Here is a 27,419-nt window from a genome sequence, read left to right as displayed (position 1 = left end):
TTGATATTCATGGAATGGAAAATAATGCCTTGTCTCCCTCTTCCGCTCTTATGCCTCATTTTCTACCATTCTTTAAACAGAATGAGCCAAGCTGTGTCATTCCTTGCTGCTTCTTTTATGTGGCTTCCTCTTCCTGGAATAACTCTTCTGTCCTCCACCTTTTCTATCTGGAAAATATCTACTCTTGTTCCAACACTCAATTGAATGAAACCTTTCCTGAGCTTCTTCTTCCCTACCTACTCAGGGGGATTACTCCGGTCTATCCTTTCTGCTTCCTCTGAATCTGGTACTTATATTTATCATTGCACCTATAATACATTATTTCATCTGTTTGTTCACATCTCTCTCTATTAGTTTAGAAATTTAAATACTGGATGAGGGAGGGGTAAGGAGGACTCTCACGTGGGTAAATTTAGATCCTTTCTCTCATACATACCTAATAAAAGTTCCACAATGCAGGATTTTACCTAGACATACATAAAATGAGAAAATATTCAGGATCTTGACAAAATAAGGAATTTAGTTTAATATCGCTATCATTGCACAATGAGGAAACCAACTGAGATAAATATGCTCTTTGAGCAGCACTTTTCACGAATACTTTTTAGCTGTGGCTGTAAGAGACAGCAACATTATTTTTGTATTGCTGAAGTGCTTCGAGAGTAATGCCCTGGTGACAGCATAAACAAAATACAAAGGCCAGTTTGTTTTTATATCTAAATGGGGGATTGTTGGTGAAGAGTTGTGCCAGCCAGTACAGAGTGGAGTAGTGTTTTATTCCTCTCAAGATAGATGGATTGCTGAATTGCCTGAGTTCCTGCTGTTTTATACGCTGCCCCTTGAATTTGAAAATGAATAACTGCTCTTTTCTCCTTGAATGGATAGTGAGAAAATATATAATTTAAATAAAACTGAACTCATAATATTGTCATTATAAAATATGTCCACCTGGTCTTTTACCCACATGTTATATTGCCAAAAATATTAAATGTCTCATTTATTAAATACTGGATTTTTTAGTAATCACATCATTAAAACAGGGAATGGACAACTTGCCAATATGTTACACTTTTAAAATTTAGTTCCTTCAAATGAAGTGAATTAAATTTTATGTCATTGATAAAGCCCTTATTTGAAACTTTTTGCTGGGAGATAATTTAATAAATTCAACAAATGTCTTTTGAGTGCCATGGTGAATAGTCTTTGTAGGGATAGAAATAAAAGGAAAGCATAGTCCCTGTAATCAAGGAGCTCTCAACAAATAGAGAAAAATTATTACATACACAGAGGATTACAACAGAGAGGGATGCAGGAAAGTTACAAAGAATATTGAAAACAGAGAAGGGAAAGTACTTCCCATGGAAATGAATGATCAGAGAAGCTTCACAAAATGATGGAACTTGAAAAATGAATCTCGCAATTAAGGAGGGTGGAATTAGAACAGAGAAATTGAGCTGGATCATGGAGATCCTTAAATACCAAAAGAGAATTTGGTTTTTGTTCTATAGATATAAAGGAGGTGTGATGGCTAATTTTATGTGTCAACTTGACTAGGCTTTAGTACCCAGTTATTTAATCAAATGCTCATCTAAGTGTTGCTGTGAAGGTATTTTGTAGATGTGGTTAGCATCTAAAATCAGATGAATTTAAGTAAAGCAGACTACCCTCCATAATGTGGGAGGGCCTGATCCAATCACTTGAAGGCCTTAAGAGAAAAAAGTGAAGTTTTCCAAAAGAAAGAAATTCTGCCTCAAGTCAACACATAAACTCCTGCTGAGTTTCCAGCCTTCTGGCCTACCTAGGGATTTCTTCCTTGCCAGCCTTACACCCATAATAATGTGAGCCAATTCCTTCAAGTAAATCTCTTTAAATATATAAACATATATATATTCTATAAATCTACATCCTATAACTCTATATATTCTATATATTATACATATATATTTTATAAATATATGTTCTATATATTATACATACACACATGTTACATATATATATATATATTCACTCTTTTGTATCTCTCTTATTGATCACTGTATTTGTACATAGAGGGTGCCAAAAATATTTTTTGAATTTATAAGTGAATGAACTAGTGGCACAATTAAATATACATATATATATTCTCTTGGTTCTGTTGTTTTTCTGAAGCACACTTACTGAATCAGGAGTTTGTTTTATTATTTTTATGGCAGACATTGTCATGTAGTTTTAAAGTTTTATTAAACACCAATTTATGCCAGGTTTGTGCTACATGCTATAGTGTAAACAGAAGCATAAAACATAGTGTCAGTTTTTGTGATTTTCTGCAACAATAGCTAACAGCTTTTAGCACCCCTGTGTGGCAGGAAATCTGCTAAGATTTTTCCAAATTCTTCTGTTTAATCAACCAATGCAGCATTCCTATGAGAAAGATATTATTAATGTAACTATTATTATCTTTCTAATTTGAGAGATGAATAAACTAATTTGTAGCTAATAAATGTCAGACCCAGAACCAAACCCCAGGCTACAGCACGTGAAATGTTGTGTATTTAACCATTAAAATGTACATTTATTCCTAATGTAAAACAGTTTGACCATGGTCAATGACCAATGAGCAAAATAAAACTACACTTTTAAATACTCATAAAAGAAAACATGAACAGCTATGTTTGTTATAGAAAAGAGTTTCTAGCAGAGGATTCTTCATAGGTTGTAGAAGGGTGCTGATGGCTTAAACAGTAAAAATAGAGAAGTAGCTTAGATCGTGATTACCAGATCTAAGAAAAGTTAAGGCAACATGGCTTTTCAAAACCTCAGGCAACTTCCACCAGATTTTAACAAACTTGCCTCAAACCATTACAGTAGTGCCATTTTAAGTGTGATTCTAAGACTATCAGCATCAGTATGACCCAGGAGCTTGCTAGAAATGCAAATTTGGGGGCTTCACCCCAGATTTTATATATCACAATTTCTCAGAGTGGGGCCTGAGAATACGTGCTTTAAAAGAGCTTTCCAAATGCTCCATGTCATGTAAAGTTCGAAAAGCACTGCACTACAGCAACAGGGAGCAGCAAAGAAGAGTCTTGTGATGCTGAGGTAGACTTCCCCAGGAAAGCAGAATGAAGAAACCAAGCTGGAATTAACTAGAATTAATAATGATTGATGACTGTTCTGTCCTTGGCTGAGATGCAAGATGGGAATCTGGGACAAAAATAAATTCAGGAGGGACAGAACTTAAGGAGGGTCATGGAGAAGATGAAACTCTCTCACTTAAGTGAAGATGAGTTTGGACACAAAGCCAGAGCAGGTTACACAGCATAAGTGAAAGAGATCAAGGTGGTATGCATCAAGGATGGAAGCAGAGTTAAAGATTAGGGCAGACATGGTAAGCCAAGGCAGCAAAAATCCTGGGACCAAAGAAAAACTATTTTAGAGAGAAACTAAAGATGTAAGAATCCATAGCCAAATGTCTGAAGTTGAGTATAAAATATTTATTTGAAAGCAGGCAGCCCAGATCTATTAGGCCAAGCCTATCGCAGTTCTCCAATTCTCCATCCTAAAGAATCTGGTCCTGTTAATAGCTAATACGACCATTTAATTTATAAATGAATGACCACTGGTTCATTCATTTATAAATTAAAAAAATATTTTTGGTACCCTCTATGTGCCAAATACAGCGATAAATGTTAGAGACAGAGAAGAGTGAGACGAATGTGATCTCTGCCATAGGGAGAGTCAAGTATTAAATAAACAATTATACAAGTAAGTATTGAATTAGATTATCATAAAGTGTTACACAGAAAACGTAGAGGAGTATTATGAGACTGAATCACAAGACACTTAATCTAGCCTGCAAGGAGGAAGGATGGGAGGATGATTCGGGAAGTTTCCCAGATGAAGTTTATTTTAAGCTACAACCTCAAAGATGAGATAAAGTTGGCTAAGAAAAGAGCTGGAGGAAAGCATTCTAGATCAAGAGATCAGCCCAGTAGATTACTGGGTCTAGAGCTCAGAAAAGACATTTACTTGGAGATATAAGTTTGGATTCATTATATGTGATAGGTAGAGTTATTAAAGTGGATGAAAATACCTAGGAAGAGAGAATTAAATGAGAAAAGATTTCCTATCCTTTAATCTTTAAAGGATGGTAATAAAAATGTTACACTGGCAAGGGACACTGCCAAGGAACGGACAGAGAAGCAAGAGGCAAAGGAGGCAAGCCTGTGTCCCAGAAACCAGTTGAAGAGATGTTCCCACTAAGAAAGAGCCAGTAATTTTGTGACAGAATGCTAAGGAGTTAAAAAGAATGAAGTAAATGGGACAGACCAATTCACTATCCTCTATTTTCCTATATTTATTGAACTTTCTTATCAATCAATAATTTAGGCCTACATCCATTGATTTTTTTCAAGCCAGAACCTCAGTGTCGTTCTTAACATTTTCTCTCCAATCTCCCACTTAGAACCTGCATCTTTAAAGAATAACATCTTTAAAGTACTGAAGATAAAGAAAAAAATCAATCTAGAATTCTGTACCTAGCAAAAATATCTCTCAAAAATGTAGGTGAAATAAAGACTTTTTTCAGATAAACAAAAGTTAAACAAATTCATCACCATCAGACTTGCACTGGAAGTAATGCCAAAGGAAGTTCTTCAGGCAGAGAGAAAATGATACCAGATGGTGTTCCTTGAAGTTATGCAATATGGAGACCCAGAGTATCAATGCTCGTATTCTATCCACACTACTTTAGAGACAGAAGCTGAAAACAATATGAACATAAACTGAAGTGTCATTCTAACTTATTTTCTAACTTTTTATATATCTATAAATGAGCATCAGTAAATTAAATTAATGTATAAGTCTCAGGTTATTGGAGCATTACTGAAAAAAAACAAGGCATTAGACAGTTGGTCATTGGAAATATTAGATTTGATAAGTCATGTCAAGTACTTAGGACAATACCTGGCACAAATAAATCTCAATATTTGTAAGCCATTATTATTTGATACTGTATAATAAAATCTATTACCTATAATCAAATCTATTGTTTGATATTTCTATACATAATTGATGTTTGTAGGCCCAATAAATTCTATTACTGAGTAGTTACTTAATAGTGTATGATACTAAAATCTATTACTTCCTAGAATTTGCACTAAGATAACCTGTTTCACCATGCTGGAGTATAAAATAAAGTTATATTATGCTCAATACTTAAATTAAATTACTTTAAATACCTGATAAGGATATTTTTTTTCCCTCTCAGTATTAAGAAGTCAGTGAAAAGTGTAAAGAAAAATAAATAAACACTTTAATAATGTTTTTATATCATTTTTTTGGCCAAAAGTAACCCTTGTGTTTCTAGGAATGGCTTTCCTACTGGGAGACAGTATTTTCTGAATCATTAAGACCTGACAGAACAAAAGTAGTCAAAAAATCTGGTTGAATTCATCAATCAATCAATCAATCGATCAATAAGTATTTATTGTAAATTATTTTATGCAAGCTCTGTGATAGTTTTGCATGACGTAGAAGCATAAAGCATGGTGCTAGCTTGCAGGGAGTTTATGCCATAATGGTAACAAACAACTTTAAGCCCATGGTTTGTTGAGGTACTCTACTAGGTAGTTCTTTGTGTGTTCTTTTGTTTAATCAATTCTCACAGTATTCTTATCATGTAGGCATTATTATTGTTATTAGTATTTTCATTTCACGAATATATTGAAATTTAAGGAGCTTAAGTAATTTGGCTATGGACAAACACTGAGTAAGTGTAAACATGATACTAAACCCTAGAGTGTAAGAAATGAAAGCTTATGCTTTCAACTATTAGATATATTGCCCCTCTCTCTTTACAACTCATTGGAGATATAAAGATGAACAATACAAGTTAGAAGAAAATATACTCTATAATTTTTCTTTTTTGCAAAACAATATTCTCTACTGTTAAGCAATATTTGTTAAAATATTAAATTTAAAAAATTATTAGTAAGCTTCACCAACTGAAATTTTCCTAGTTTTGATGAAGAAGGAAAATGACAGCTTAATTACTGAGAGTACAGAAATAGATCACAGTCTGGAAACCAGAAGTTAGAAAAGTTAAAGCTGTCAAGAGTTTTTCAACATCTCTGGCAGTCATCTCCACTCCAGATTTGAACATGTCGGCCACAAATTACTAGAAATTTAGGAGCCAGCTAAGAAAATTCTTAAAGGGCCGAGGAGAATCTCCCTGGAGAAAGCAAAGGGAAAACAACAGCTAGCGTCGTTAGAATTAATAACAGTTAATCAGTGTTCTGTCTTCGGCTCAACTTAAGTGGGAATCCAAGACAACAGAGAATTCAAGTAGGTCAGGGCATAGGTAGGGCTGTGGAGATAATAAAACTTCCCCACTTAAGAATAAATGAGTTTGGACACAAAACCAGAGCAGATTGTCCACTATGGGTAGCAACAGGTCAAAGTCTACTAACCTGTTCAGATTTGACAAGCTAGACAGGCAAAATACTGGGACAGAGACAAATTTGTAGTGCAGATTTTTAGAGAGAAGCTTAATACACAAGTATTCTTAGCCAAAGATCTGAAGTTAAAAATGAACCATTTATTCAAAGGCAGGCAGCTCAGTGCTATCTGGTCAACTCTATCACAGTGACTGATAAGTCAAACCTAAAGAATCAGATCTTGATGCAAGCATACCCTGTGCCAGTGATTCATTGCATTTGGTAAATACCGTTTGGTACCCTCTGTGTGCCAATCACAGGAATGAACACCAGACATATGATAAATGAAAGGCAAATAAAACAAATATGGTCTTTGCTGTAGTGAAAATTACATTATAGTGGAAGAGTTAGGCATTAAATAAATAATTACAAAAAATGTGTTTTTAATTACAATTTTGATCAGCTGTAAAGGAAATGTACTGGGTATTGTGAGAATGAATTGCAGAAGGAACTATCTTAGTTTGCAAAGTGATAAAGTAGAAGATACAGCCTGAAAGATGAGTCAGTTAGCCAAGCAAATATTTGGAGAAAAACCATTCCTGACAGAGGAAGAATAAAGTTTTTAAATTAGGAAGAAACAGGGAGATGGCCAGTGCGCCTGAAATATAGTGAAGGAGGGGGAAAAGAGAACACAATGAAGCTGGAGGATTGGTTAGAGGCCAACAAGACGTTATATGCTATGTTAAAGATTTAGAATATTATCTTAATTGTATTGGGAAAACACTAAACATTTTTATGCCAGTAGATAATACGATGACATCTGCATTTTTAAAAGATCCTTTTAGATAATCTAATATGGTATTTGGAAAGGATTAGCAGACAGCAGGGTGGATATGGGGACATCACCTATAAGGCTATTTTAATATGTAAGGAAGAGATGATGATAGCTTGAACTTGGTTATTGACAATCAAGATAGAAAAAAGTGGATGAATTTAGCATATAATTAGGAGGTAGACAAAGAGGGTTGTAGCCATAGGCTTTAGGCATGAGCAGATGTTGTAGGGTGGTGTCATTTATCAAGACAGGAATGACTGGAGGAAAACTAGATTTGCAAAAAATATTGAAAATTCAATTATCTCAAAGTGAGAGAACCAAGTGGAAATACGAAGTTGATGTGTCTGGACTTCAGAAAAGATATCTTGCCTAGAGACAAAGTTTTAGTTCATCAGCATGTATATATATCTATATCTATATATATATCTATATGTATGATCTTTGAAGTATAGAAAATGATATCTCAGTTTCTAACATGAGCAGATGAGTGGGTGGTGGTGCCATTTCATAGCACAGAGAAAAAAAAGGAAAACTAAATTTAGAGAAAGGAATTTGAGTTCATTTGTGAGCTGCCTGAGTTTAAGATGCTTGTGAGATACACAAGTGTAAACATCAAGCATATAAGTGGGCTGATGGGTCTGGTGTTCAGAAAAGACATTTTGCTTGGAGACGGAAGTTTGAATTTATTAAACATTATCTGTCAAGTTATGAGAGTACATGAGAATACCTAGGGAGAGAGAACAAAATGAAGAGAGAAGAGAAGAGCAGAGGAGAGGAGAGGGAAAAAGAGGAGAGGAGTGAGAAATTTTAGGGCTACAGATCTTTAAGTGGGAATAAAGTGAATGAGCTAATAAAGAGAAAGAGATGTCAGAGAAACAAAAGAGGTAACCAGGAGAGTATAGTGTCCCAGGATTCAAATGAAGAGATGTTCCAGCTATTGGGAAGTGGTCAGAGCACTGAAGAGTCGAGAAGAGAAGGTGAAGTAGACATATACAGTTCACTGTGTTCTGTTATTTTAAATTTATTCTAACTTTTGGATAATCAGTTTTAGTTGTTGGTGTCAACATCCAACGATTTTTCAAGGTGGAAACCTAAGTATTATTCTGAACATTTTCTTTTCTATCCCCCATGTAGGATCAGCCAGCAAATCCTATCAATCCCACCTCAGAAAGGTCTTTGGTCTCTTCTTGCCTCTTATGCTTACAGTCAATGCCTTCTTTCAGATTTAGTTTATCTTCACCATTTGACTACAATATGCATTTTAAAGACTCATCTCCTCAGACATCTTCCAATCCTAAAATATCCTATGTTCCTATATTATTGGATCTGCTTCTATTGACTATTTACTCTCTTCACTATGGGGCATAGTTTCTTGTTCCTTTTTATATCTTATAATTTTTTTTATTGTATGCTATAGATTGTGTATTAAAGGACAAAAGAGACTAAAGTAATAATATTTATCCCCAGAATTGATTATGCCCCTTCTTCTGTCGGATCACCAGTCTGGACATCTGAGTCAATGTAATTTGTAGTAGATCCAGATCTAGGCTTTGCGCCACTTTAATTAAATTTAATTTACTACTAATTCAGATATTTCAGATATTTTAAAGGGTAGGATAGAGACTTTCACTTCAGCATGGCTTAGGATATCAGTGTACAGAGCTCACAGAGCTCTAGCAGAGCTCAGATGGTAGACATTTTCAAAGAGCTAGCCTAAGAAAACCTAAAGATGGTTCTAGCCTTGTCCAAAAGCTAGTGCCACCCTCTTCTGAAGTTTAAGCTTTCTGCCGTACCAAAACCAAAGCCCATCACTTTCAAAGACTCTGAGGTAGTCCTGCAAGTGCTCCAAGTTTGGAGGGATATGAGGATCCTAGTTAAGACTGTGTAGGAGTAGGCCTCCCAACATCCTTCTCAAATACTGTCAAAACCTCAGTATCATTCTTTGTTTCTATATTCCTTCAAGTGGAATGTATAATACTTATTTTCTATCTTACACTGTTAAACAATTGCACTATTCTTAAATTACTGTTATACATTTTTAGGTGGCTGCCTTATTAACCTATTCAACTATAGCAAAAATGCACATCTGGGATTGATCGTAAATACAATTATTTCAGCATTTAAAAAAATCTTTTAATGTTATTATGGAAGGTGGAAGCATAATCAGATGGTTGAAAGCATATTTATAGATAATTTTTATGTAACATTTTTCTATAATTTGATGAAGAAATTTTAACCTTAATTTTTTTTCTAAACTTGTCATTTACCTGGATATATAATATCACCACCTTTGAAAGGATCCTGATTTTTTTTCCCATTCTTAATAGGGAAAAAGTGTAGATCTTTTGGGATAAACATTCCTTGGACATTCCTTTATGTTCAATCATTCTTCAGTTGACCAAAGAGAGCTTAACATAACTCAGCTTTTGCCTGACAACAGTAGTTGAAATTTTGAGTGAACACTGTTAAAATCAAAATTGGAAAATACTGTTGTTGGAATAGATTAGAACTAATTGTTTTTAAGTTTCTAGACCCTGAATTGTAGGCTGAGGCGTGCTGTTAAATGTTTAACCACTGGTTCTCCAGGGGAAAATAAAAAGACCTGGTTTGTAGCATTTGCTGCTTTTGGTCCTGTAAATATTTCCACCGTGGTTGATTTCAAGCTACCAACATGCTGTTACTGAACGTGAGTTGGGACGAGGTGCCCAATAGCACACTATTACATAACATTTTCACCAAGCAGATAAATAGGTGTAAACAATCTGTAAAGCACTGATAATAGTAAAATGTATAGGGAGTGATGTATTTTGAGTATTTATTTCTTTTTTAAATATAATTTATTTAATTGTAAGATTACATCATTTAATTATTAATAATGTTTAACAACTGGCTTGCAAAATTTCTGAAAATTAAAATAGGCTTTTACAAGCTGGTATAGGCTAGCTCCAAGAGACCACTGGTTCTAAGCCTTTGAGACCAAAGGTGGTTCAATTCCCAGCACCAAGTTGGATTTTGACCCATAGCCCTTGTCAATGAATATTTGTGAAAGAAAGGGTTTAAGTCAATGTTAGCTGTATTGAAAGAAAGCCAGGTGTTCTTTGCATTCACACCTGCATGCCCCAAGCCAGTTTTTATTTCTCCTTCATTCCATAAACCAGTTTTTCTTTTTATCACTAATGCGTATTAAATTATTCCTCAGTCATATAATGGTCTCTTCAGCCAAGAGTTTTGCTTCTCTTGCACCAAGAAGGCAGTCTAGATCCTACGTTATCCTTATAAATTAGGACTTTTAATCTCTACTTTAAATCATTATCTATTTTTAATTTAAATCCTCATGTATTTCATTCAAGTATCACTTTGTTCAGAAAGATCCCTGTACCCACTCCCTAGAATTAAAATATTAGTTATATTTTCAAGACACTTTTATGAGTGCCTCTTTAATAACGTAGGACAAATGTCTACGATGAAATCTTTTCCAGGAAATTACAGTTGCAGGTTTAAAGATAAAACTCCTTATGAAAAAGCTGAGTTGATTGCCTTATGCAGTAACTTCACAAAAAACAAATATTTTACAAAAGAACTTACTGGTACATTAATATCCTGCTATGAGACCTACTTATGGGTAGAAAAATAAAATGTGTTCCAAAGTATTCATATCAAAAAGGACTTACACAAAATTGCCTTATTAAATGAAAGTATAACAGTTACGTTTTACATCTTGAACTTATGGTCAAACAAGAATGGGAAGAGTATGAATACAAAACTTTTGTCCAAACTGTTTTTGAAATGGTGCTATATCTGGAGAATTCTACAGCACTACAGATTGGTTTTAAATGATTGTGTAAAAAATCAGGTGAAGCTTATGTTAGCAGTCAGGACAGTGACTATCTTTGGGGGTGGTGGAGGATGGAATGGAGAACCCAGGCCCTCTGGGCTGCTAGTATTGCTTGTTGATCTGAATGTGGGTGACATAGCTGTGTCAATTTGCGAAAGTTCAAAAAATTGGACAGCTATATGTACACTAATGTGAAATATAGTTTACTTCAATAAAAGTTCTAAAATATTTGTACACATACACACATCCATATATATGCACACAATATATACTTGTGCACTATAATCATGATGTGGTTATTTTTAAAATATCTCTATATAGAAGTTTTAAAATAAGTACCTTTTTAGTGATAATGAGACTAAAATTCATATAAAGTCCATAAAAGGAGCCTGTGCTTTTAATGTGTTAATCAAATATTGCAGTGAATGTATCATCTATTTTGTTGTTGGCATTTATTCATTCATGAATTCAAACAGTAAAACCTTCTTAAAGGAGTTACTTATGGGTTGAGTTATTCTTTTCAAAAGCTCAAAAATCCTAAAAGACCTAAGAGTGTACAGACTTTTGTTGAATAAAAAAATTGAGACATAATAAGTTAGGTCTAAATTGTCTTGGGACTAGAATATATTTAGACTAAACTCTTGAAAATATTTAAATTTGTTACTAGAGAAGAGAAGTAGGATATAATTTTTTAAAGCTCTTCGCTACTGTGTATCTAGAGAGACAGATTGGCATGTACCCAGAGCTGTTCTATGAATCTCATGGGGATAAAACTGGTTGTTGATATCTTTCGACTTGGAGTTAAATACGACTTCCTCCAAGAAAAACTGCCTCTCTTAAAATAACTAAAAGTAAATATGACTAAATAGGGATTATTATAATTATTTGGGAGTTGTTTCATTTTCATAGACTTAAAAGACTTTAAATTATATTTTTCAATGATACCTGTAACCATTAGTAGGATTCTTAGTAGCTTCATTTTGTGGGGAGAATGAACTGCAATTGGGTTATTTTTATGAAACCTGGGAAATCATTTGGGTATACTGATATCTATAAGCTAACTGGAATATTGAGAAAATGTTGGGTATTTTAATGGAACGAGGAATCTTTTAATATTACGTGGACAATGTACAAGTATCTCAAATTTTTGAGACATTAGGATACCTGTTCCCTATGGCTTTTTTCTTCTTCTTCTTCATTTAACTGAATTTCTTTCTTATTGAGTAGAGAGATGTTTCAAGTGGAGTTGGATATTATTAGGAGTATTTTTTTCTTCTGCTTACCATCTTGGAAAGGAACGAAGAAACAGACGAAAAGAGAATCCAACTGTAAAATCTTCTGGGCTCTCTTTCTTATGTATTTTTTCTCACTTAAAATTTCTTATTAATATTTAAAATATTTAGATAGTATAAAAAATCGAAAAAAAACCATGTGCCCACTACCAGCTTAACAAATAGAAGTACATGCAAATGAAGTCCGCTGTGTACTCCTCCCCAATAATACCCTTCTTTTTCTCCGTAGAAGTAATTATAACCCAGAATGTGGTATTTATATACTTCTCAGACCTTAATTTTCATTTATCTGCATATATCTCTAGACAAAATATAATTTTATCATACTCGCTTGCTTTAAATTTTATATAACTGGGATTATGATGTATGGGTTCTGCACTGTTTCCCTCAGCATTAAGCTTGTAGCTCCATCATGGTGATACTTTTAGCTCTATTTTATTCATTTTTTGGTCAATTAAAAAAATATCATTAAAAAGGGTGTTACAGTGTTATGAACATGGGCTTTGTCTTATGGAACTTAAATTCTGTCTTATTCTTTATATCTATGTAGCCTTGAGAAAGTTACTTAAACTATTTCAGTCTGTTTTCTTACCAGTAGAGTAGGATTATACTATCTTCTTTATAACTAGTTCAGACATAATGACATAATGTACATTTGGACATATATATGTGTATATGTGTGTGTGTGTATAATATGTGTAGAACAATAATAAATGTTCTTTCTTTTCCATATTCTAATTTGTTCTTTTTTATCTATTTTTAAAACTAGTAATGATTACCAGACATACTTTTTTTGGTGTACTTTAATGCAAAACTGACCATTTGTTGGTCTTCTGGGATGTGAAAAAGCAAAGAGATGGAGAGAATACATTCCATTATGACTGTGGTTCTGGGAGTTGGTTCAGCGGCTTGATGTGGTGGAAGGGGCGTGAATTGTGAACTGAGAAAACCTGGATGTGACTTCAGGCTCACCTGTTCAATGGTCATGTGACTTGGCCAAGTTTCTTAACCTGTCTTTGACTGGGACTGCTCATTGATAAGTGAAAGTAAATGCTACTTATCTCACAAAGGCTTTGTGATGATCAAATGAAATCAGTTTATTAAAGTCCTAAGCATTGTTCTAGCCTTATAGGATATGTTTAATGTGTATTAGAAGTTTTCCCTTTTGCAATCAATTTAGTAATGTCAAGATATTAAGTTAACATAAGTCTTTTATGTACATTTTCTTATCTACATCTCAGGGTTTCATCCTCGACCTTCTTTTCATTGCACGCTTTCAACCCTGAGTTGTTTCTTTGACTTCCATAGCTTAAACAATTCTAGTCACTCTTAAACCTGTTTAATGGGCTACAGCTTCATTATCCAAGTGTCTACTGGCAATTCTATAAGTATCCAATTCTTTACCAGCTCTTCATCTTGCTTCCTAGTTTATTTCTCCTTTGCTATGTTTAATATTATAATTTCATTATCTCCCCAGCTTCTCATAATATCAGTAGTTCTTTTATTTCTCTTTTTGGATAGGGATGAGATGATACTGAGTTACCCAAGTCACAATCTTAAAAGTCATCCATGATTCCTCCCAATCTCTTAATCCTACTTAGTTCTACTGACTCTAGTGTTTAAATATCTCTGGAATATTTTTCTTATATCTATATCCCTATATCTGCCTTGTTTAGGCCTTCACTTCTAGTGGACTACAAATGGTATTCTATGAAACATATTCTTTTCATCTGGTTTCTACATCCAGTCTGTCTTCCAGCCACAAAATCTAGTCACATTACTATCTTGGTGAAATCTTTAAATATCTCTTTCTCTGCAGAATAGCTTCAAACTCCTTAACAGTGTTAAAAATGTTAAAAAAGTGTTCAAAATGCTCCATATAATCAGGATTTTAACAGAGTTTTTAAAAAGACCCCCATATAAATCAGATTTTAAGTATTTTTGCCTTATCACCTGACAAAATGTCTATTGTATCCCAGATTTTCATAATATACATACTTTAGTTTCTCAGGCATATCATGTTACGTACGTCCTGCCTCCCTACAAATGCACATTGTTCTCTTTATTGGAAAGACAGAAATTTCCAAATGACAGTAGTCAGGCATTCTAGTTATACATCTTAATAGATATCACAAATTTCGCAGACTAAATATGCTTTGATTTATTCTCAAATTTTGATTTATTTTATTGACCCTATTGTGCATTACAAAGTCACTCCATATTTTACATGCATTATAAATTCAAAACACTGAAAAGCCTCTTGGTCTTCAAAGAGATCAAATTCATCTAAAATAGCCACCTCTGTTTTCTATCCATTTGAAAGGATCGGTTAAGTGTGTTTCTCAGGCATAGCCAGACTTCTGGAAAGTGGAAATTGGTTCTTATTACAGCCTTGGGCTTTGTTTTACTTGGGAGTACAATTGACTACTTTTCCTCAATTGTTTCCATTTAGGGCTCACTTGCTGCCCACACCCTGATTCATTAGGGACTTACCATCTCCATAGCTTTTCTCATACTGTGCTCTTTTCTTCTTTGCTGACTTCTAATATTGTTCCATTCTAGATTGTTGAGGTGTTTGTGTGTGTGTGTTTTTCATCTCTCTCTCCCCACCTCTAAAACAGTTGAATCTCAAAATTCACCAAGTAGATGCAAAGTTGCTATCTTTATTTTAGACTTGGGTCTTGGATATTTGTATGTGAGAAAAGATACTGACTTTCCTCTCACTCACCGCAGAAGGCAAGATGGACTAAACTAATGCTCTTCCTATCCAGCTGGTTATGCATTATTGAAACATGTCATCTCAGAGAGCTTAAATTTCTAACGCTTACATTTGCAATTATTTTAGGTTGGGTCAGCAATCCTAAATGATTATACTCTATGTCTTCTTACCTGATAAATTTCAAAGTTTTCAATTTTCTACTATTTTTAAATGAGATGTGAGCTTCATACAAAATTGTTTCCATAGATGATTAAATTGATAAAATTCTTGGCAGGATATTAATTCTTAGCTATAACTTCTGTAATTTTTTAAATGTTTGAGGTCTTTCAATATTCTGTTTAAAACATAAAGAATATTACTCAATAAATATTATAAAATAATGTCTACTATGTAGTTTACTTGATGTTTATTAGGTTAGAGGCAATATATATAAAAGTACAATTAGAATCTGCCCAGGGCAGAACGAAACATTATGGAATATGGGATATATAATATACATAGTAACTAGATGGTTAATTTCTCAGACTTCCATTTAGAAAATCTTGCATAATCTTTATCAGTGAGGTGCAGTTATCTTCTCTGTGGCCTAGCAGGGATTATGTTCTTACATGCACCTGGAAGAAGGCGATATCTCCCTGAACATCCCTGAACTCCGTCTCTAATGTCATCAGCACTCCTTCCACCTTCGCAGGCTGATAGCAATTGTTACTGGTTTATTGACTGAAAATCACTGTGACCGTGCCACCTCCAAGGGTAAATTGCTCCCTGCAGTATGATTGTTAGATGGGAAACCTCCCTTATACTCTGAAAGTTATTCTCCACTCTAGCCCTGTGTCGTGAACTTGAAGATGTCACTCTGGTCTTACAAATGGTCAGATGTGACCACATAGAAATATGATACTTATGATTGTGTCTATGGTACCTGTGTGTATATAAAGAGGCTTTGGAAAGACATGGCATTAGGCTGCCAAGTAATCTTAATAACATCCATATTCAGTCCTCTTCTGTTGGATGAACAAAGCTTAATTAGTTTTTACATTGAAGATACATTGGGAAATAGACAAACATTTCTTGTATATATATGCATTTGCTATTTTACATGGATCTCCCACTACAATATTTTTGCAAATACTATTATGACATATTAAAATGCTACCTGTGTTTTCCTTTGATGAATATTAGCATAATAAATTGTGCACATTTTGTTTTAAAGCCTGCTTTTTTGAGGCAGCGAAAAAAGATTAATAAAAACTATGGTGTGTTCTTAAAAGCTTAAATTCTAAGAGAAAGGGCTGTCAGAACTACTGACACACCCAGAATAAAGGTGCTTACGGTCCAAAATAGTTAACAATGATGAGCACATATACCAACTATGATGAATTAAAAAAAAAAAGTAACCTCTTCCACATTATTGAAATGAAAAGTAATTATTTTTAAATTAATGTCTTCTAAGAAAGGTTATTCAAATGAGCCTAGGTAAAAATCTCCTATGATTTATAGCCATACATCCCTCTTTCTGTTTTTTTTTTCCTTAATTTTCAGTTCAGCCTTGTTGATTTTGCAGAAATGGTAGGAAAAAATCAACTCTGCGTATCTCACTTATAATGTAAAATATTCAGCCTAAACCTGCAGAAAGTATGTCTTTTAAATAAAAGAAAACAGATGTTCTAGCGTTTCTGCCGAAGAGAGTCCGGTTTAAACATTCTGCAGTATGCAAATATCGTCTTGTCTATGTGAGCGTTTTACCCGAGTGGATGCTGCAGGGTTGGAGGCTTCTGCCTGTGATTTAGGTTGTAATTTTATTTGTGGAAATAAACCAGTCGCGGAGCTCCAATTGTCTTAGCGATGAGGTGATCAATAGCCCATTACTGGATAGAACAGTGGCTACAGGAAGTGCATTGAAGATTTTAATGCATGAATTATGCATGCCGTGCTCATTCTTTAGTCTCAGAACAAAATGACAGGTTTGTGAAGTTGCCTCAGATAGTTTCTTGCATTAAGTGACTGCAGTGAAATGCTTAATATTTTCAGGCATAGAAGCAGCATTGACTCAGGCCAGCGGAATTTGGAAGATGTAAATACCCCAGCTCCCAGCACAGAATGCTTTATTTGAAAGTATTGCTATGTAGAGAGCCAGCTTTACTGTCATCTAACCTGCTCTCGCCAGAAGGTTGGCTGAAGGATGGGAGCGGCTGTGCCTGCTTCTGAGGTCACAGCTTGAAGTCCCTTTAACTTGCTTTCTACTGCAGGAGAGAGACGTATTGTGGTATAACTGTCGCCGCATTTATTCAAATGGACAATTTGCTATAAATATTATACCCAGAACGACAGATAACTCAACATATGAGGTAAGTCGGATGTTTTCTCTAGGTTAGATCATTGTAAGTGAGAATGTGCTGAGTTAGGATAACGGTGATGCAATGTTAGTGAGGTTGACTCAGACCTCAGTATTGCCATGCAGTGTCAGGGTTCTCAATTGTTATGTTAATAGAAAGCTGACTTTATTTTATATTTTTGACAGGATTGTGCCAGAGGGTATTTTATTTTGCACACAAAAGCTTTTCAAGAATGTACTAGAGCTCAGATGCATGTGTCTTGGATAGATAGAAGCCTGCAGCTTGGGGAGGGGCAGCACTGAGAGTGAGCTGAATTAATAAAAAAATTACCTCCTTGCGGAGAAGTTTTAGCAAGGCTGTGGTATTCCCTTGGCTCAGATTATTTCCTTAATGTCAACATTTCCAAATTATGGTAAAAGATGTTGGTAGACACCAAAATTCTCAATCCTCCCAGAAGTAGAGGAAAGCAGTGAGGTACTCAAACTCAGATACTGTATTGCATACAAATTGAACAGATGGAATTAAAATAATTTGGATAGCATGTCCTTGAAGGAAGACCTTGTTGTCAGAAACAAAACAGTTTGACTTCTGCCTGTAGTGTTTTATTTTTGCCTCCTGTTCAGAATGCCTTACACCAAAAGGAATGAATAGATGGCATATTTTGAAATTTACCAAAAAGAAAGTTTTATTTCTTTCTTGATATTTTAAAAATTAAACTTATACAATTGTAGAACCCACCATAAAAAAGTAAAATAGAATTTACAAAAACTCTGCAAAATGGAAAAATATAGTTCTATACCACTATATTGGCCAGTCTTTGTGAATTATAGCTGCTTGCTTAAATATCATGGCAAATAATTAATAAATATGCAAATAATGTGCTATATGATATGAATTCCTGAACGTTTCTTTAGGGTGGGAAAATAGCATTAACAAACATTCAGTAAGAAACTCTACATATAGTAAAATGATATAGTAAAATTCTTGAAGGATTGCTTTTCAACAGTAAATTTATACTATTGGTGGATATATATACACACACATACATACACATATACATATACACACATACATATACACTATAATATATAATTTATAAAGCGTATGTGATATAACATGAACATATATCTATTTCTTCAAGTATGTTAATTGATGCTAGTTTTTAAAAATATGTTTGCTAAATAAGCAGTCAAGAACTAGTAATAGAGAAGGCCCAGTATGCTTTGTAAAATAGGCATCATTTATTAAAAAAAGAGAAGAAAGAAATATAGAGCAATGATAACAGCACAGGAAAACTACTTTTCAAGCATTTCACAGTGCGTTTCAATTCTTCTACAGTGTTACTCTATTACTTGGGTTTCCTGTCAACTGTCTGGTAGAGTTGTGGCACAGAACTCCCAGCACTGTAGAATGTGTTTAAATCTTCAAAGCTGATCTAGTTTATGTACATGAGGAAACTCACACGTGGAGTTTTTCCTTAGGGAGGGGGAAAAAGGAAGAAGTAACTGCCTATACACCTTAGAGGTCTCCTGCTGCTGAGTCATGGTGTTTAGTTCTGCTCAAATGCCTCCTGGCTGAGGTGGCCCATTAACAGCTAGTAAAATGGAATCTAAAGGAAAATGAGAGAGAATGGAGGGGGCAGAAACTTACAGATATTTATTGCCTAATGACACACACTAAATTCTGACTAACGAGTATACTAACGCAGTGCTACTTGTTGGATCTGGCTGAGGTGACAGTAGGAGAAGAAAAGCCCCCGTGCTGGGTGACAAGATCACAGCAGTAAAATTAATGGACTAACATGGGAAGACTGTATAAACAAAGAGGTCCATGTAACACTGCACTTGTACTTATCTAAACCTGTCATTGTTGTAGTCTCAACTGAAGTCATTAATCAATCTCAGTGAAAATACTTGATGGTCAGATAAAGAATATTTCCTGGATTATGTGAGAGAAATCTGAAATGAGAAGTGCTCAGTTCCCAATTCCCACAGAAGTTATAATTAATTTTTATAGATTATCAATTAGGAGAAACTAACAAGAGATAAATGAGAGTATTTGAATGTCACCCACAATACATGAGTTGAAACACCAAAACGAGTTTAGATACAGATTATTATTGCAAAGTATAATCATATCAGATGCAGTTGGAAAGGAGACTGAATATATAAAAAAGAGATAATAAAAAGGGAAACTGGAATGAGAACTATAGCTGTGCAACATCAAATATAAGATTTTTGAAAGAAAAATGTACTTAATTCATATTTGATATATATTATTAATGCCTCAAAATCAGTTTATAAGAATTCTTAAATAATATGATTTACTAATATGAGGTTTTATAGTTTACTTTAAAAATGAATCTTAAAGGTGATGAGTGAGAAATCAGTTGAGAAGAATATTTTAAAATGGTAAGCTGTCAATTTTCTTATAGGGAATAAATACTTATACTTATAAGGGATGTTTGACATACAATAAAATCTAAGTAGAAAACTCTCTATATCTATACTCCTTTATGTACTACATTTAACATTAACTGTAAACCGTAGGATAATGAAAAAGTTATGAATCACTTATGGAAGATTAGGAGAGTAAGAATATTTGAAGAGAGATGATATGCTCATTTTCCAAACTTAAAATATCCATACAAATTGACTAAATCTGAGCTTATATTTATATGACAAGCAAATCTCCCATAGGATTCTTTAGTAAATAGTCCTGATGAGTTATAAGCTTTGTAAAATTCACAGAAAACTTTTCAAGTTTGAATATATAACAAGCAGTGATACCAAGAGGTTTCATCTTCTTTTCTCTCCCACTGGAGAAAATGATAAATCAGTTCCTCCTTAAAATATTTTCCCTAAGAAATTAGTTTATGAAACATTTTCCTTTCACATATGCTCTTAGGAGTTGACTCAAAGAGATGTGTTTTAATATAGCTTCATGTATGTTTCACCAATTTATTCTCTCTGATTATAAATATACATTTCACCCCATATTTCATTGTTTCCTAATCATTTTCCTCTCACAAGACAACTCAGTGCAGTGAAGAAGCATTTATTAAAGATCTTCCTGTGTGCTTTTGCTGGGTATGCTGGTTCTGTAGTTGCAAAATAAAGATGAAGCGCTATGCTTCCTATAGAACAAAAAACTCAAAAAGAGAAAAAAAATTTACAACATGGCATCAGCCAAAATATTTGGTAAAACAGTTTTGGTGTCATAGGAGAAATGAAGACCCATACTCAAAATGTTAAAATGGAGCTCAGAAGAATATGCATAAAGGCATGGAGGCAAAAATTAATACTATATATTCTAGTGTCAGGACTGAAACAAAGGAATTGGAAAGGTATAGCTGAGAATAAACAAGGTGGGAGCAGATTATTAAGACCGTAACGACCAGAGTAACATGTTTAGGCGGGTTTTACAATCATTGGGCATTCACACATAATATTTAATGCCACTGGAGGCATTTAATGCTAAAGAAGTTTCTGAGCCCTCTATCAGATGAATTCTGAACATTTCTTTTTAATGATTGTTAATCCTAAATTAAATTCGTATTAACTATATCTTTTATTTTCTGTATGCTAATGCTTTACCTTGCTGACCCTACGGTGACTGCCCCTCCTAGGGTTAGTAAACCACTGGTTAGTAAATTCCTGGAGTTAGTAAACTGCCGCCCTTGAGTGCACTTTTCAAATGCAAACCAACCAATCCAGAGCCCACACCTTCAACCTTCTTTATCAGCGTTCTCACACTCTGGGCCACTTTCTTCCTGCCCCAGAGTGTGTCACCCCAGGGACAAGTACTAGACAAGTACGGACAGCCCCTATGCCCCAGAACTCCCTGAAATAATTCAAACTACCCAATCCTAAATCTGCTATTACCTTGCCTTTTTCCTATGAAAACCACAATGAAGGCTCTTGCCCACAGATCCCCTCTCCCTCTGCCTCCTGACTGACCCCTTCCCGTGAATCCCTCTGTATCCCCAGGCTTGGCATGCCCCCTCCTTCTCTTGGGATCTGTGAGTATGGTAAGCTATCATTTCAATGGCAATCATTACCAGATCTGTTGGCTTTACCATATCTAAATAATAATAAAACCTATATTAAAACAAACATGAAAAACTTCTTAACATCTTTTTTAATAAAATTTAACATCAATAGAAATATTATATTCCTAGTGTTTAAAATAAATCAGTCAAGTCTTTTTGTTAAAGTCATTACCTTTTTATTAAACTGCTATATTATTTTGAATTTAAGGGTAAATTCTGAGTGAAACCTCTTATAAACATAAGCTTAACTCTTTTCTAAGTTGTGGTTCATAGAGGGAGGGTATAGCCTCCAGAAATATGAATGGACAATTAGAAGTTTTCAGTCTCATGACAGATGAGTCTCATAGGTCTAAAGTTTTAAATATTTTCCTGAAAGTGCTTTAACTTGTAGTATTTCATATCTGGTACATGAAAATAAACATCTACCTTGTCAAGCAACTAAATCAACGTCAAGGGAAAAATGCCACCTTATGCTCTTTAAATACCAAATTCTGAAACTGTGATTATCAAATGCTAGCATTGTTTACATAATGTCTTTAATATCCAGTAGGCAATTATAATGCAAATCCTAATTAAAAAATATTTCTGCTACTTTAAGCCTAAAAAATTGAATTGAACTGTCTTGAGAATGTGGTGTCCAAGAAGAGGTTGTTGCTAATCAGTGAATGCAAAACTTTGCAATAATGAACCAAACACAATTAGCCACAGGACTAACAAGAACTGGGCCACAGGAAGTAGTGCTCTGAGGAATATATAGCAAAAGACATTAGCAATATCTTTCAGCGGTACACTCTATTACTTCAAAACACCATCACTGAAAGAAGTTGAGAACAGTAAATGACTTTAAAGGGTAGAAGAATTCAAACATTAAATGCATGTTTGAACTTTATGGCTTTTAACTTTCCTTTCTACTTCAAGATTGTACGATTATAAGTTATTATTGCAATCACAATAGCCCTTTAAGAGAGAAACTTTTGATCAAGAAATTCAGGTGGGAAATTGGAGATGATTTAGATTGGGACTAGGTTAGAAAAGATACTAGTCATGCTAGCAGATGGAAGGACAGCAAGGTAGGTGGCGGAGAGGGAATCTGGAGGCGGAGCAGTGCCAGAAAGAACATAGGAATTTAAACAGATGGAAGATGATATATTAGTTGGCAAGAAGAGAAGCTGGGTGACAAACAGCAGAATCTATTGAAGAACTGGATGAGTAGGCAGCCAAGAGGTGAATTAGTAATAAACTAAATAGGTCACTATGAAGGCACCCAAGTTCCAGAACTAATAGGTAAGAATAGTATAAATCAACTACGATTTTTCCCCTTACTTGAATCTGGGAAATGACTTTTATTATAATTTTTTTAAAGTGCTTTGAAATCATGGTGAACAATGATCTTCTACGGAGGGAAAATTTTAGTAGAAAATTCAGAGATGCTTACCACTGAGGAAATTTATTCTGTAAAATTATCATGAGCATAAAATTTATTTTTTATTTCCTAATTTTCTGTTTCCTATAACTTGAATTCTGGCCCTGTCTTGGTTACTATATGCAGATTTGGCTGGAAAATAATACTGAGTGGTAATAAAAGTATAGAATAAGAACTTTAATCTCGACAAAAAGAGAATTCTTTGGAAATTCAGACTATGGAAAATCTGAATATAACTTTATCATTAGAAAAATTCCTTATGTTGTCTTTGTCTATTAAAAATGATAATAGCAGTGTCTCAATGAACATAAGAAGATGATGACAAGTCATCTGGTCTCTCTTCTGTCTTCAGATTTATCTACCCTTAAATCACTATATTCTTGGACAATTAGTCATACTTACAAACACTTAGTGAAATTATGTGACATAGTTAAACACTTTTTAAATGACAATTGTCATTATAGATTAATAAAGAAGTGCCATGCACAGTAATATTTTCCGGAAGGGCTTGGCTTAATATCTGTCTGATTGACCTTCAGATAGACAATGGGTTCTAAGTGGAAGAGATGCTTCCATTTGTCACATATATAAACTTAGAATTAACATCACTATTTCCTTTCCTTCTCCCATCTAACCTATGTACTTATTTTTTCTAATACTGTCAACCATAATTCTCAGACCAATTTCTGTCTATTTAACTAGCCAAGCCTTTATGCCATTATACCTGAAACTTTGATGTTTTATTGACAATATGATCATTTCTAAAATGTCTACGTTCCAATTAATCCCATACACAGAAGCAAAGATCATTTATCAAGGGTTGTCTGGGTATATGACTATTCTTTTCAGCTGATACTTTTAGTTGCCACTTTAATCCCCTGAATTAAACTTTTGAGCACAAGGCTAGTAGCAGTATCTTCCCAAGTTTTAAGTGTCCATTATATATGCAATATGTATATGAGCTGGAGCAATTCTCTTGAGCTGAGAAAACATATTTGGCAAGTCCTACACATATGCCAGCCACTACACCAGACTTTGGATCTGTAAAACATGAACCTTTCCATCAAGAATTTGTATTCTAGTGGAATAAACTGATTTGTATGTACCAGATACTATGGTACAATTTAATAGATGGAATTATGTTGTATCCATGTGTAATAGATAAGTATATCACCTGCCATAATTGTGAATCTCTTGAGGTCAGGGAATACACTAATTTATTAATTCAGCAAATGTTTGTTAAGCCCCTTCTGTGTGCTGTGGCTATGCAAAGGGAAGTATATTCCCTGCAGCCATGGACAAAACTGTCTATTGAATAAGAGAGAGGAACAAACAGAAAGTTCACTGAACAAAGATTGCTCTTGTAAAGGTGTAAACTGGGTATAATAAGTGCATATGAATTGGGCTCTAGCCAAAATTAGAAGAAAGCATCAAGAATAACTTCCTGGATGAGACAATCAAAGGATACTTAAAACAGTTTTAAAACGTTTGTATAATGGTTTATTCAGTATAATTATGAAATAATTATACTGTTGACTATAAAACAGAGGTTCACACTAAAAAGAGATAGGTAGTTAGTGAACACAACTGAAAAGGAAAGAAGAAACAAACTATGTGTTGGTGTTGAGATCATGCTTAAATGCATTATCTCATTTAATCCTCTCTAGAAAACTATGAGAACCTTACTTTAAAGATGGGGAAAACTGAGATCCAGATCACACTGTCACTAAAACTCTACATTCAGGATTAGACGACTAAAGTTTCTCTTCTATATCCCCATAATTTTACTAAGTTTTCTCGTCACTTTGCAAGAACTTCAAATGTCAATGCGCGTATATATTCAATGATATTTTGGACCCCTATATTCATAAATTTGTTCATTTTTCTTTCATTTTAACTAAAATGGACAAGTGGAGCCAGTGCAAAGTTGCAAATTAACTTTTATTAAGATGTTTTTAATTAGAAGAAAGTCAAGTGTAATTTGAAAATAAACCATCTGTAAACATAATCTAAGTTTTAAAAAAGGTCACTTTGCTCAAGTATGGAAAATTTGACTGATGGATAAGGAATAAAATGCCATTTGAGGAAATACATAAATTTTACAAGGTGTCTGTATACTCAGCTGAAATATCACTGAGTAGATTGTTGAATAAGTTTTCAATAAATTTATATTAGTTTATTACTGATTCCTCTAAAATATGAATTATTTTAAAATATAATAAGAATAATTTTTTAATGCTTTTCCCTGGGGAGATGCTTGTAGACCCTTTTTTTTCTTCTTAACTCCTTCAGGAAAAAAAGTGATATTAACCAGAGGAGTCTCCTATATACAACTGAAGAATAGAAAGGGCATCACTTCTGTTTTGTCCATCACTGCATTTCCAGTGTCTAGTACAGTGCTATAGACATAGTAAATGTTCAATAAATATAGGTTGAATAAATGTTTACATGAATGAATATCACATTTTATTAATTCTAAGACACTATTGTTGCAGTCACACCATCAAATTAATAGATTTTTGGAGAGAACATTCATTATATTAAATGTACATATCAAATGTAAGATGAATCCTGTAGTAGTAGGATCTTTTTTCAATGATAAAAATCTATCTTAGACTAGCTTAAGCAACAGGGGGGTTTATTGGAAGGATATAGCATCACGTGGCTGAGGCTGTACAAGCAAATGTTGGGAAGGATGGGATTGGGGTGTAGCTGGATTAAAGTACACCTGTAACTGGAGATGTGAATGTCATGTCAACACTGTCAGCTTCTTTATGAGTGTGGGCTTCCATCTCAGTGAAGTCCAACTTTGCTATGCCTTAGGGAACATGCCTGGCTACCAAGATTTAGATATCTTCATATCATATACCACCTTCTCTCCCACCACCACCAGTGATTACATTTTGTGATAGTTTCTATGGGGATGATGTTGTAAATAGCAAGTTCAGGTAATTGGAATGAGCGTACTGTTTTTGTTGATATACTGATTGGAAAATGAATGTAAAAACATTTGGTGATTTAAAAATTGGACAGATATTCTGCCCAGCAAAAGTATTGTAGATATTTTAATAAAAGAGAAATGGTGTCTTATGTAGAAAAGTTATGTGAATAGCAGGCATGAAAATAATTAAAATATTTTAAATTATTTTAAATAATATTCAACATGTTTTCAGACTCCATGGGAACAATTATTGTTCTGCTTTCGTCCATAGCCTCAGCATTTAGCACATTGCTTCATATATTGCAAACAGTTGTAAATGTTTCTCACTAATATATTGATAATAAGGTTGTAGGGGAGGAAGACAAGTCCTCTACCCTCTAGGTCCTTCTGGCTAGTCTAAGAATTAAATTGACATGAGAGAGTATAACAGGAGAAAATCAAACAAAGCTTTATAACATGTATACATGGGAGAAGCCCAAGAAAACTGAGTAACTCGCCAGAACTGTGGAGGTTGCCACATTAAATACCATCTTCAGCTAAAGACAAAGGAGGATGTTGGGAGTGGAGGGTCACTCAGTTATGGGAGATTACCAGAAAAAGTTCGATAAACAAGAGTAAGGTTATTATGCAGATTTAAGTCCTTGCCTTCTGCATTGATAAGAGTTTCTAGAGATAAGGTCATCCCCCTCTTCCTGGTACAGAGCAGAAAATACCTTTAAAAATGGAGGTTTCCCTTACAAATATAAATGTCTCCTACAAAGGGTAATTTCTACTTGGTTTTTAGAGCTTCTCTCATGTCTGCAGTTTTTTAAAAAAATAACCAGCCCCAAATAATCCTTATGCCAAAGAGACACAACTTGAGGTGGCAAATTCTGCTCCCCTCCAAGGTCTTCTTGACTCACATAATTAATTCATAATAGTTATGGTGAAATGGACTACAAGGAGACAGTAGGAATGTTAAGATAGTATTTTAAAAAACCAGTGAATATATTCTATATTGTGACTTACTCATAGCTTAAATTACATAAAACAAAATGTTTGGAAATAAATAACCTGCAAGATAAGCAAGGATCTAGGCCAAAAAGAATGTGTCTTGTGAGGTCTGGGTTTGTTTCACATTGTTAAAGATGGCTTGAAATAGTACACTGTTTCCTTGGAACTTACTAAAGGTGTTAAATACATGAGAAATTCTTGAGAGGAGTAGAAGTGAGACCGGAACTAGCCTAATGAGACAGGGCCATCTGCAAAGCCCTTGGCCTAACAAGATAAAGCCCCTAACCTATTGGCAAACTAAGAGAATCAGAGGCCAGCAAGACCCACATTCCGCAGCCTCCGGACTCTCCCCAGCTACGCATGAGCCCTAGCACCCGGGAGTCCACTGAAGGTGACCCTAGCTGCATTACCATAGTACAAATCACACCCAGGAGTGGAGGGAGCTAGCATACTAATGATACATGCGTCACACGTAGTGGCATGTTAAACAACAGCACAGGCACGAGCACGACCCCACTTCTACATGGCATGACAAGACACTCGTCCCCAGCCTTTGCCTAATAAAAAGCCCCACAATC

General features: G+C 34.4%; 1 protein-coding gene across 2 annotated transcripts in view; it reads left to right on the top strand.

Moving 5' to 3' along the window:
• CNTN1 (contactin 1) overlaps positions 1–27,419 on the top strand; it is a 354,640-nt gene that overhangs the window by 105,919 nt on the left and 221,302 nt on the right. Inside the window, exon 1 of one of the 2 annotated variants that reach the window (XM_087442559.1) lies at positions 17,232–17,445. The exons of the other annotated variant lie outside the window; for it this stretch is intronic. The gene's annotated coding sequence lies outside the window, so the exon portion shown is untranslated. Of the gene's footprint in view, positions 1–17,231; positions 17,446–27,419 lie in introns of those variants that run through there. 2 annotated transcript variants of the gene reach the window in all.

The sequence above is a fragment of the Ceratotherium simum genome, chromosome 17 (genome assembly GCF_057802395.1).
Source record: "Ceratotherium simum simum isolate JZ-2026a chromosome 17, ASM5780239v1, whole genome shotgun sequence".
Lineage (NCBI taxonomy): Eukaryota > Metazoa > Chordata > Mammalia > Perissodactyla > Rhinocerotidae > Ceratotherium > Ceratotherium simum.
Note: the sequence above shows the minus strand (reverse complement) of the source record. Positions and strands in the feature narration are given on the sequence as shown.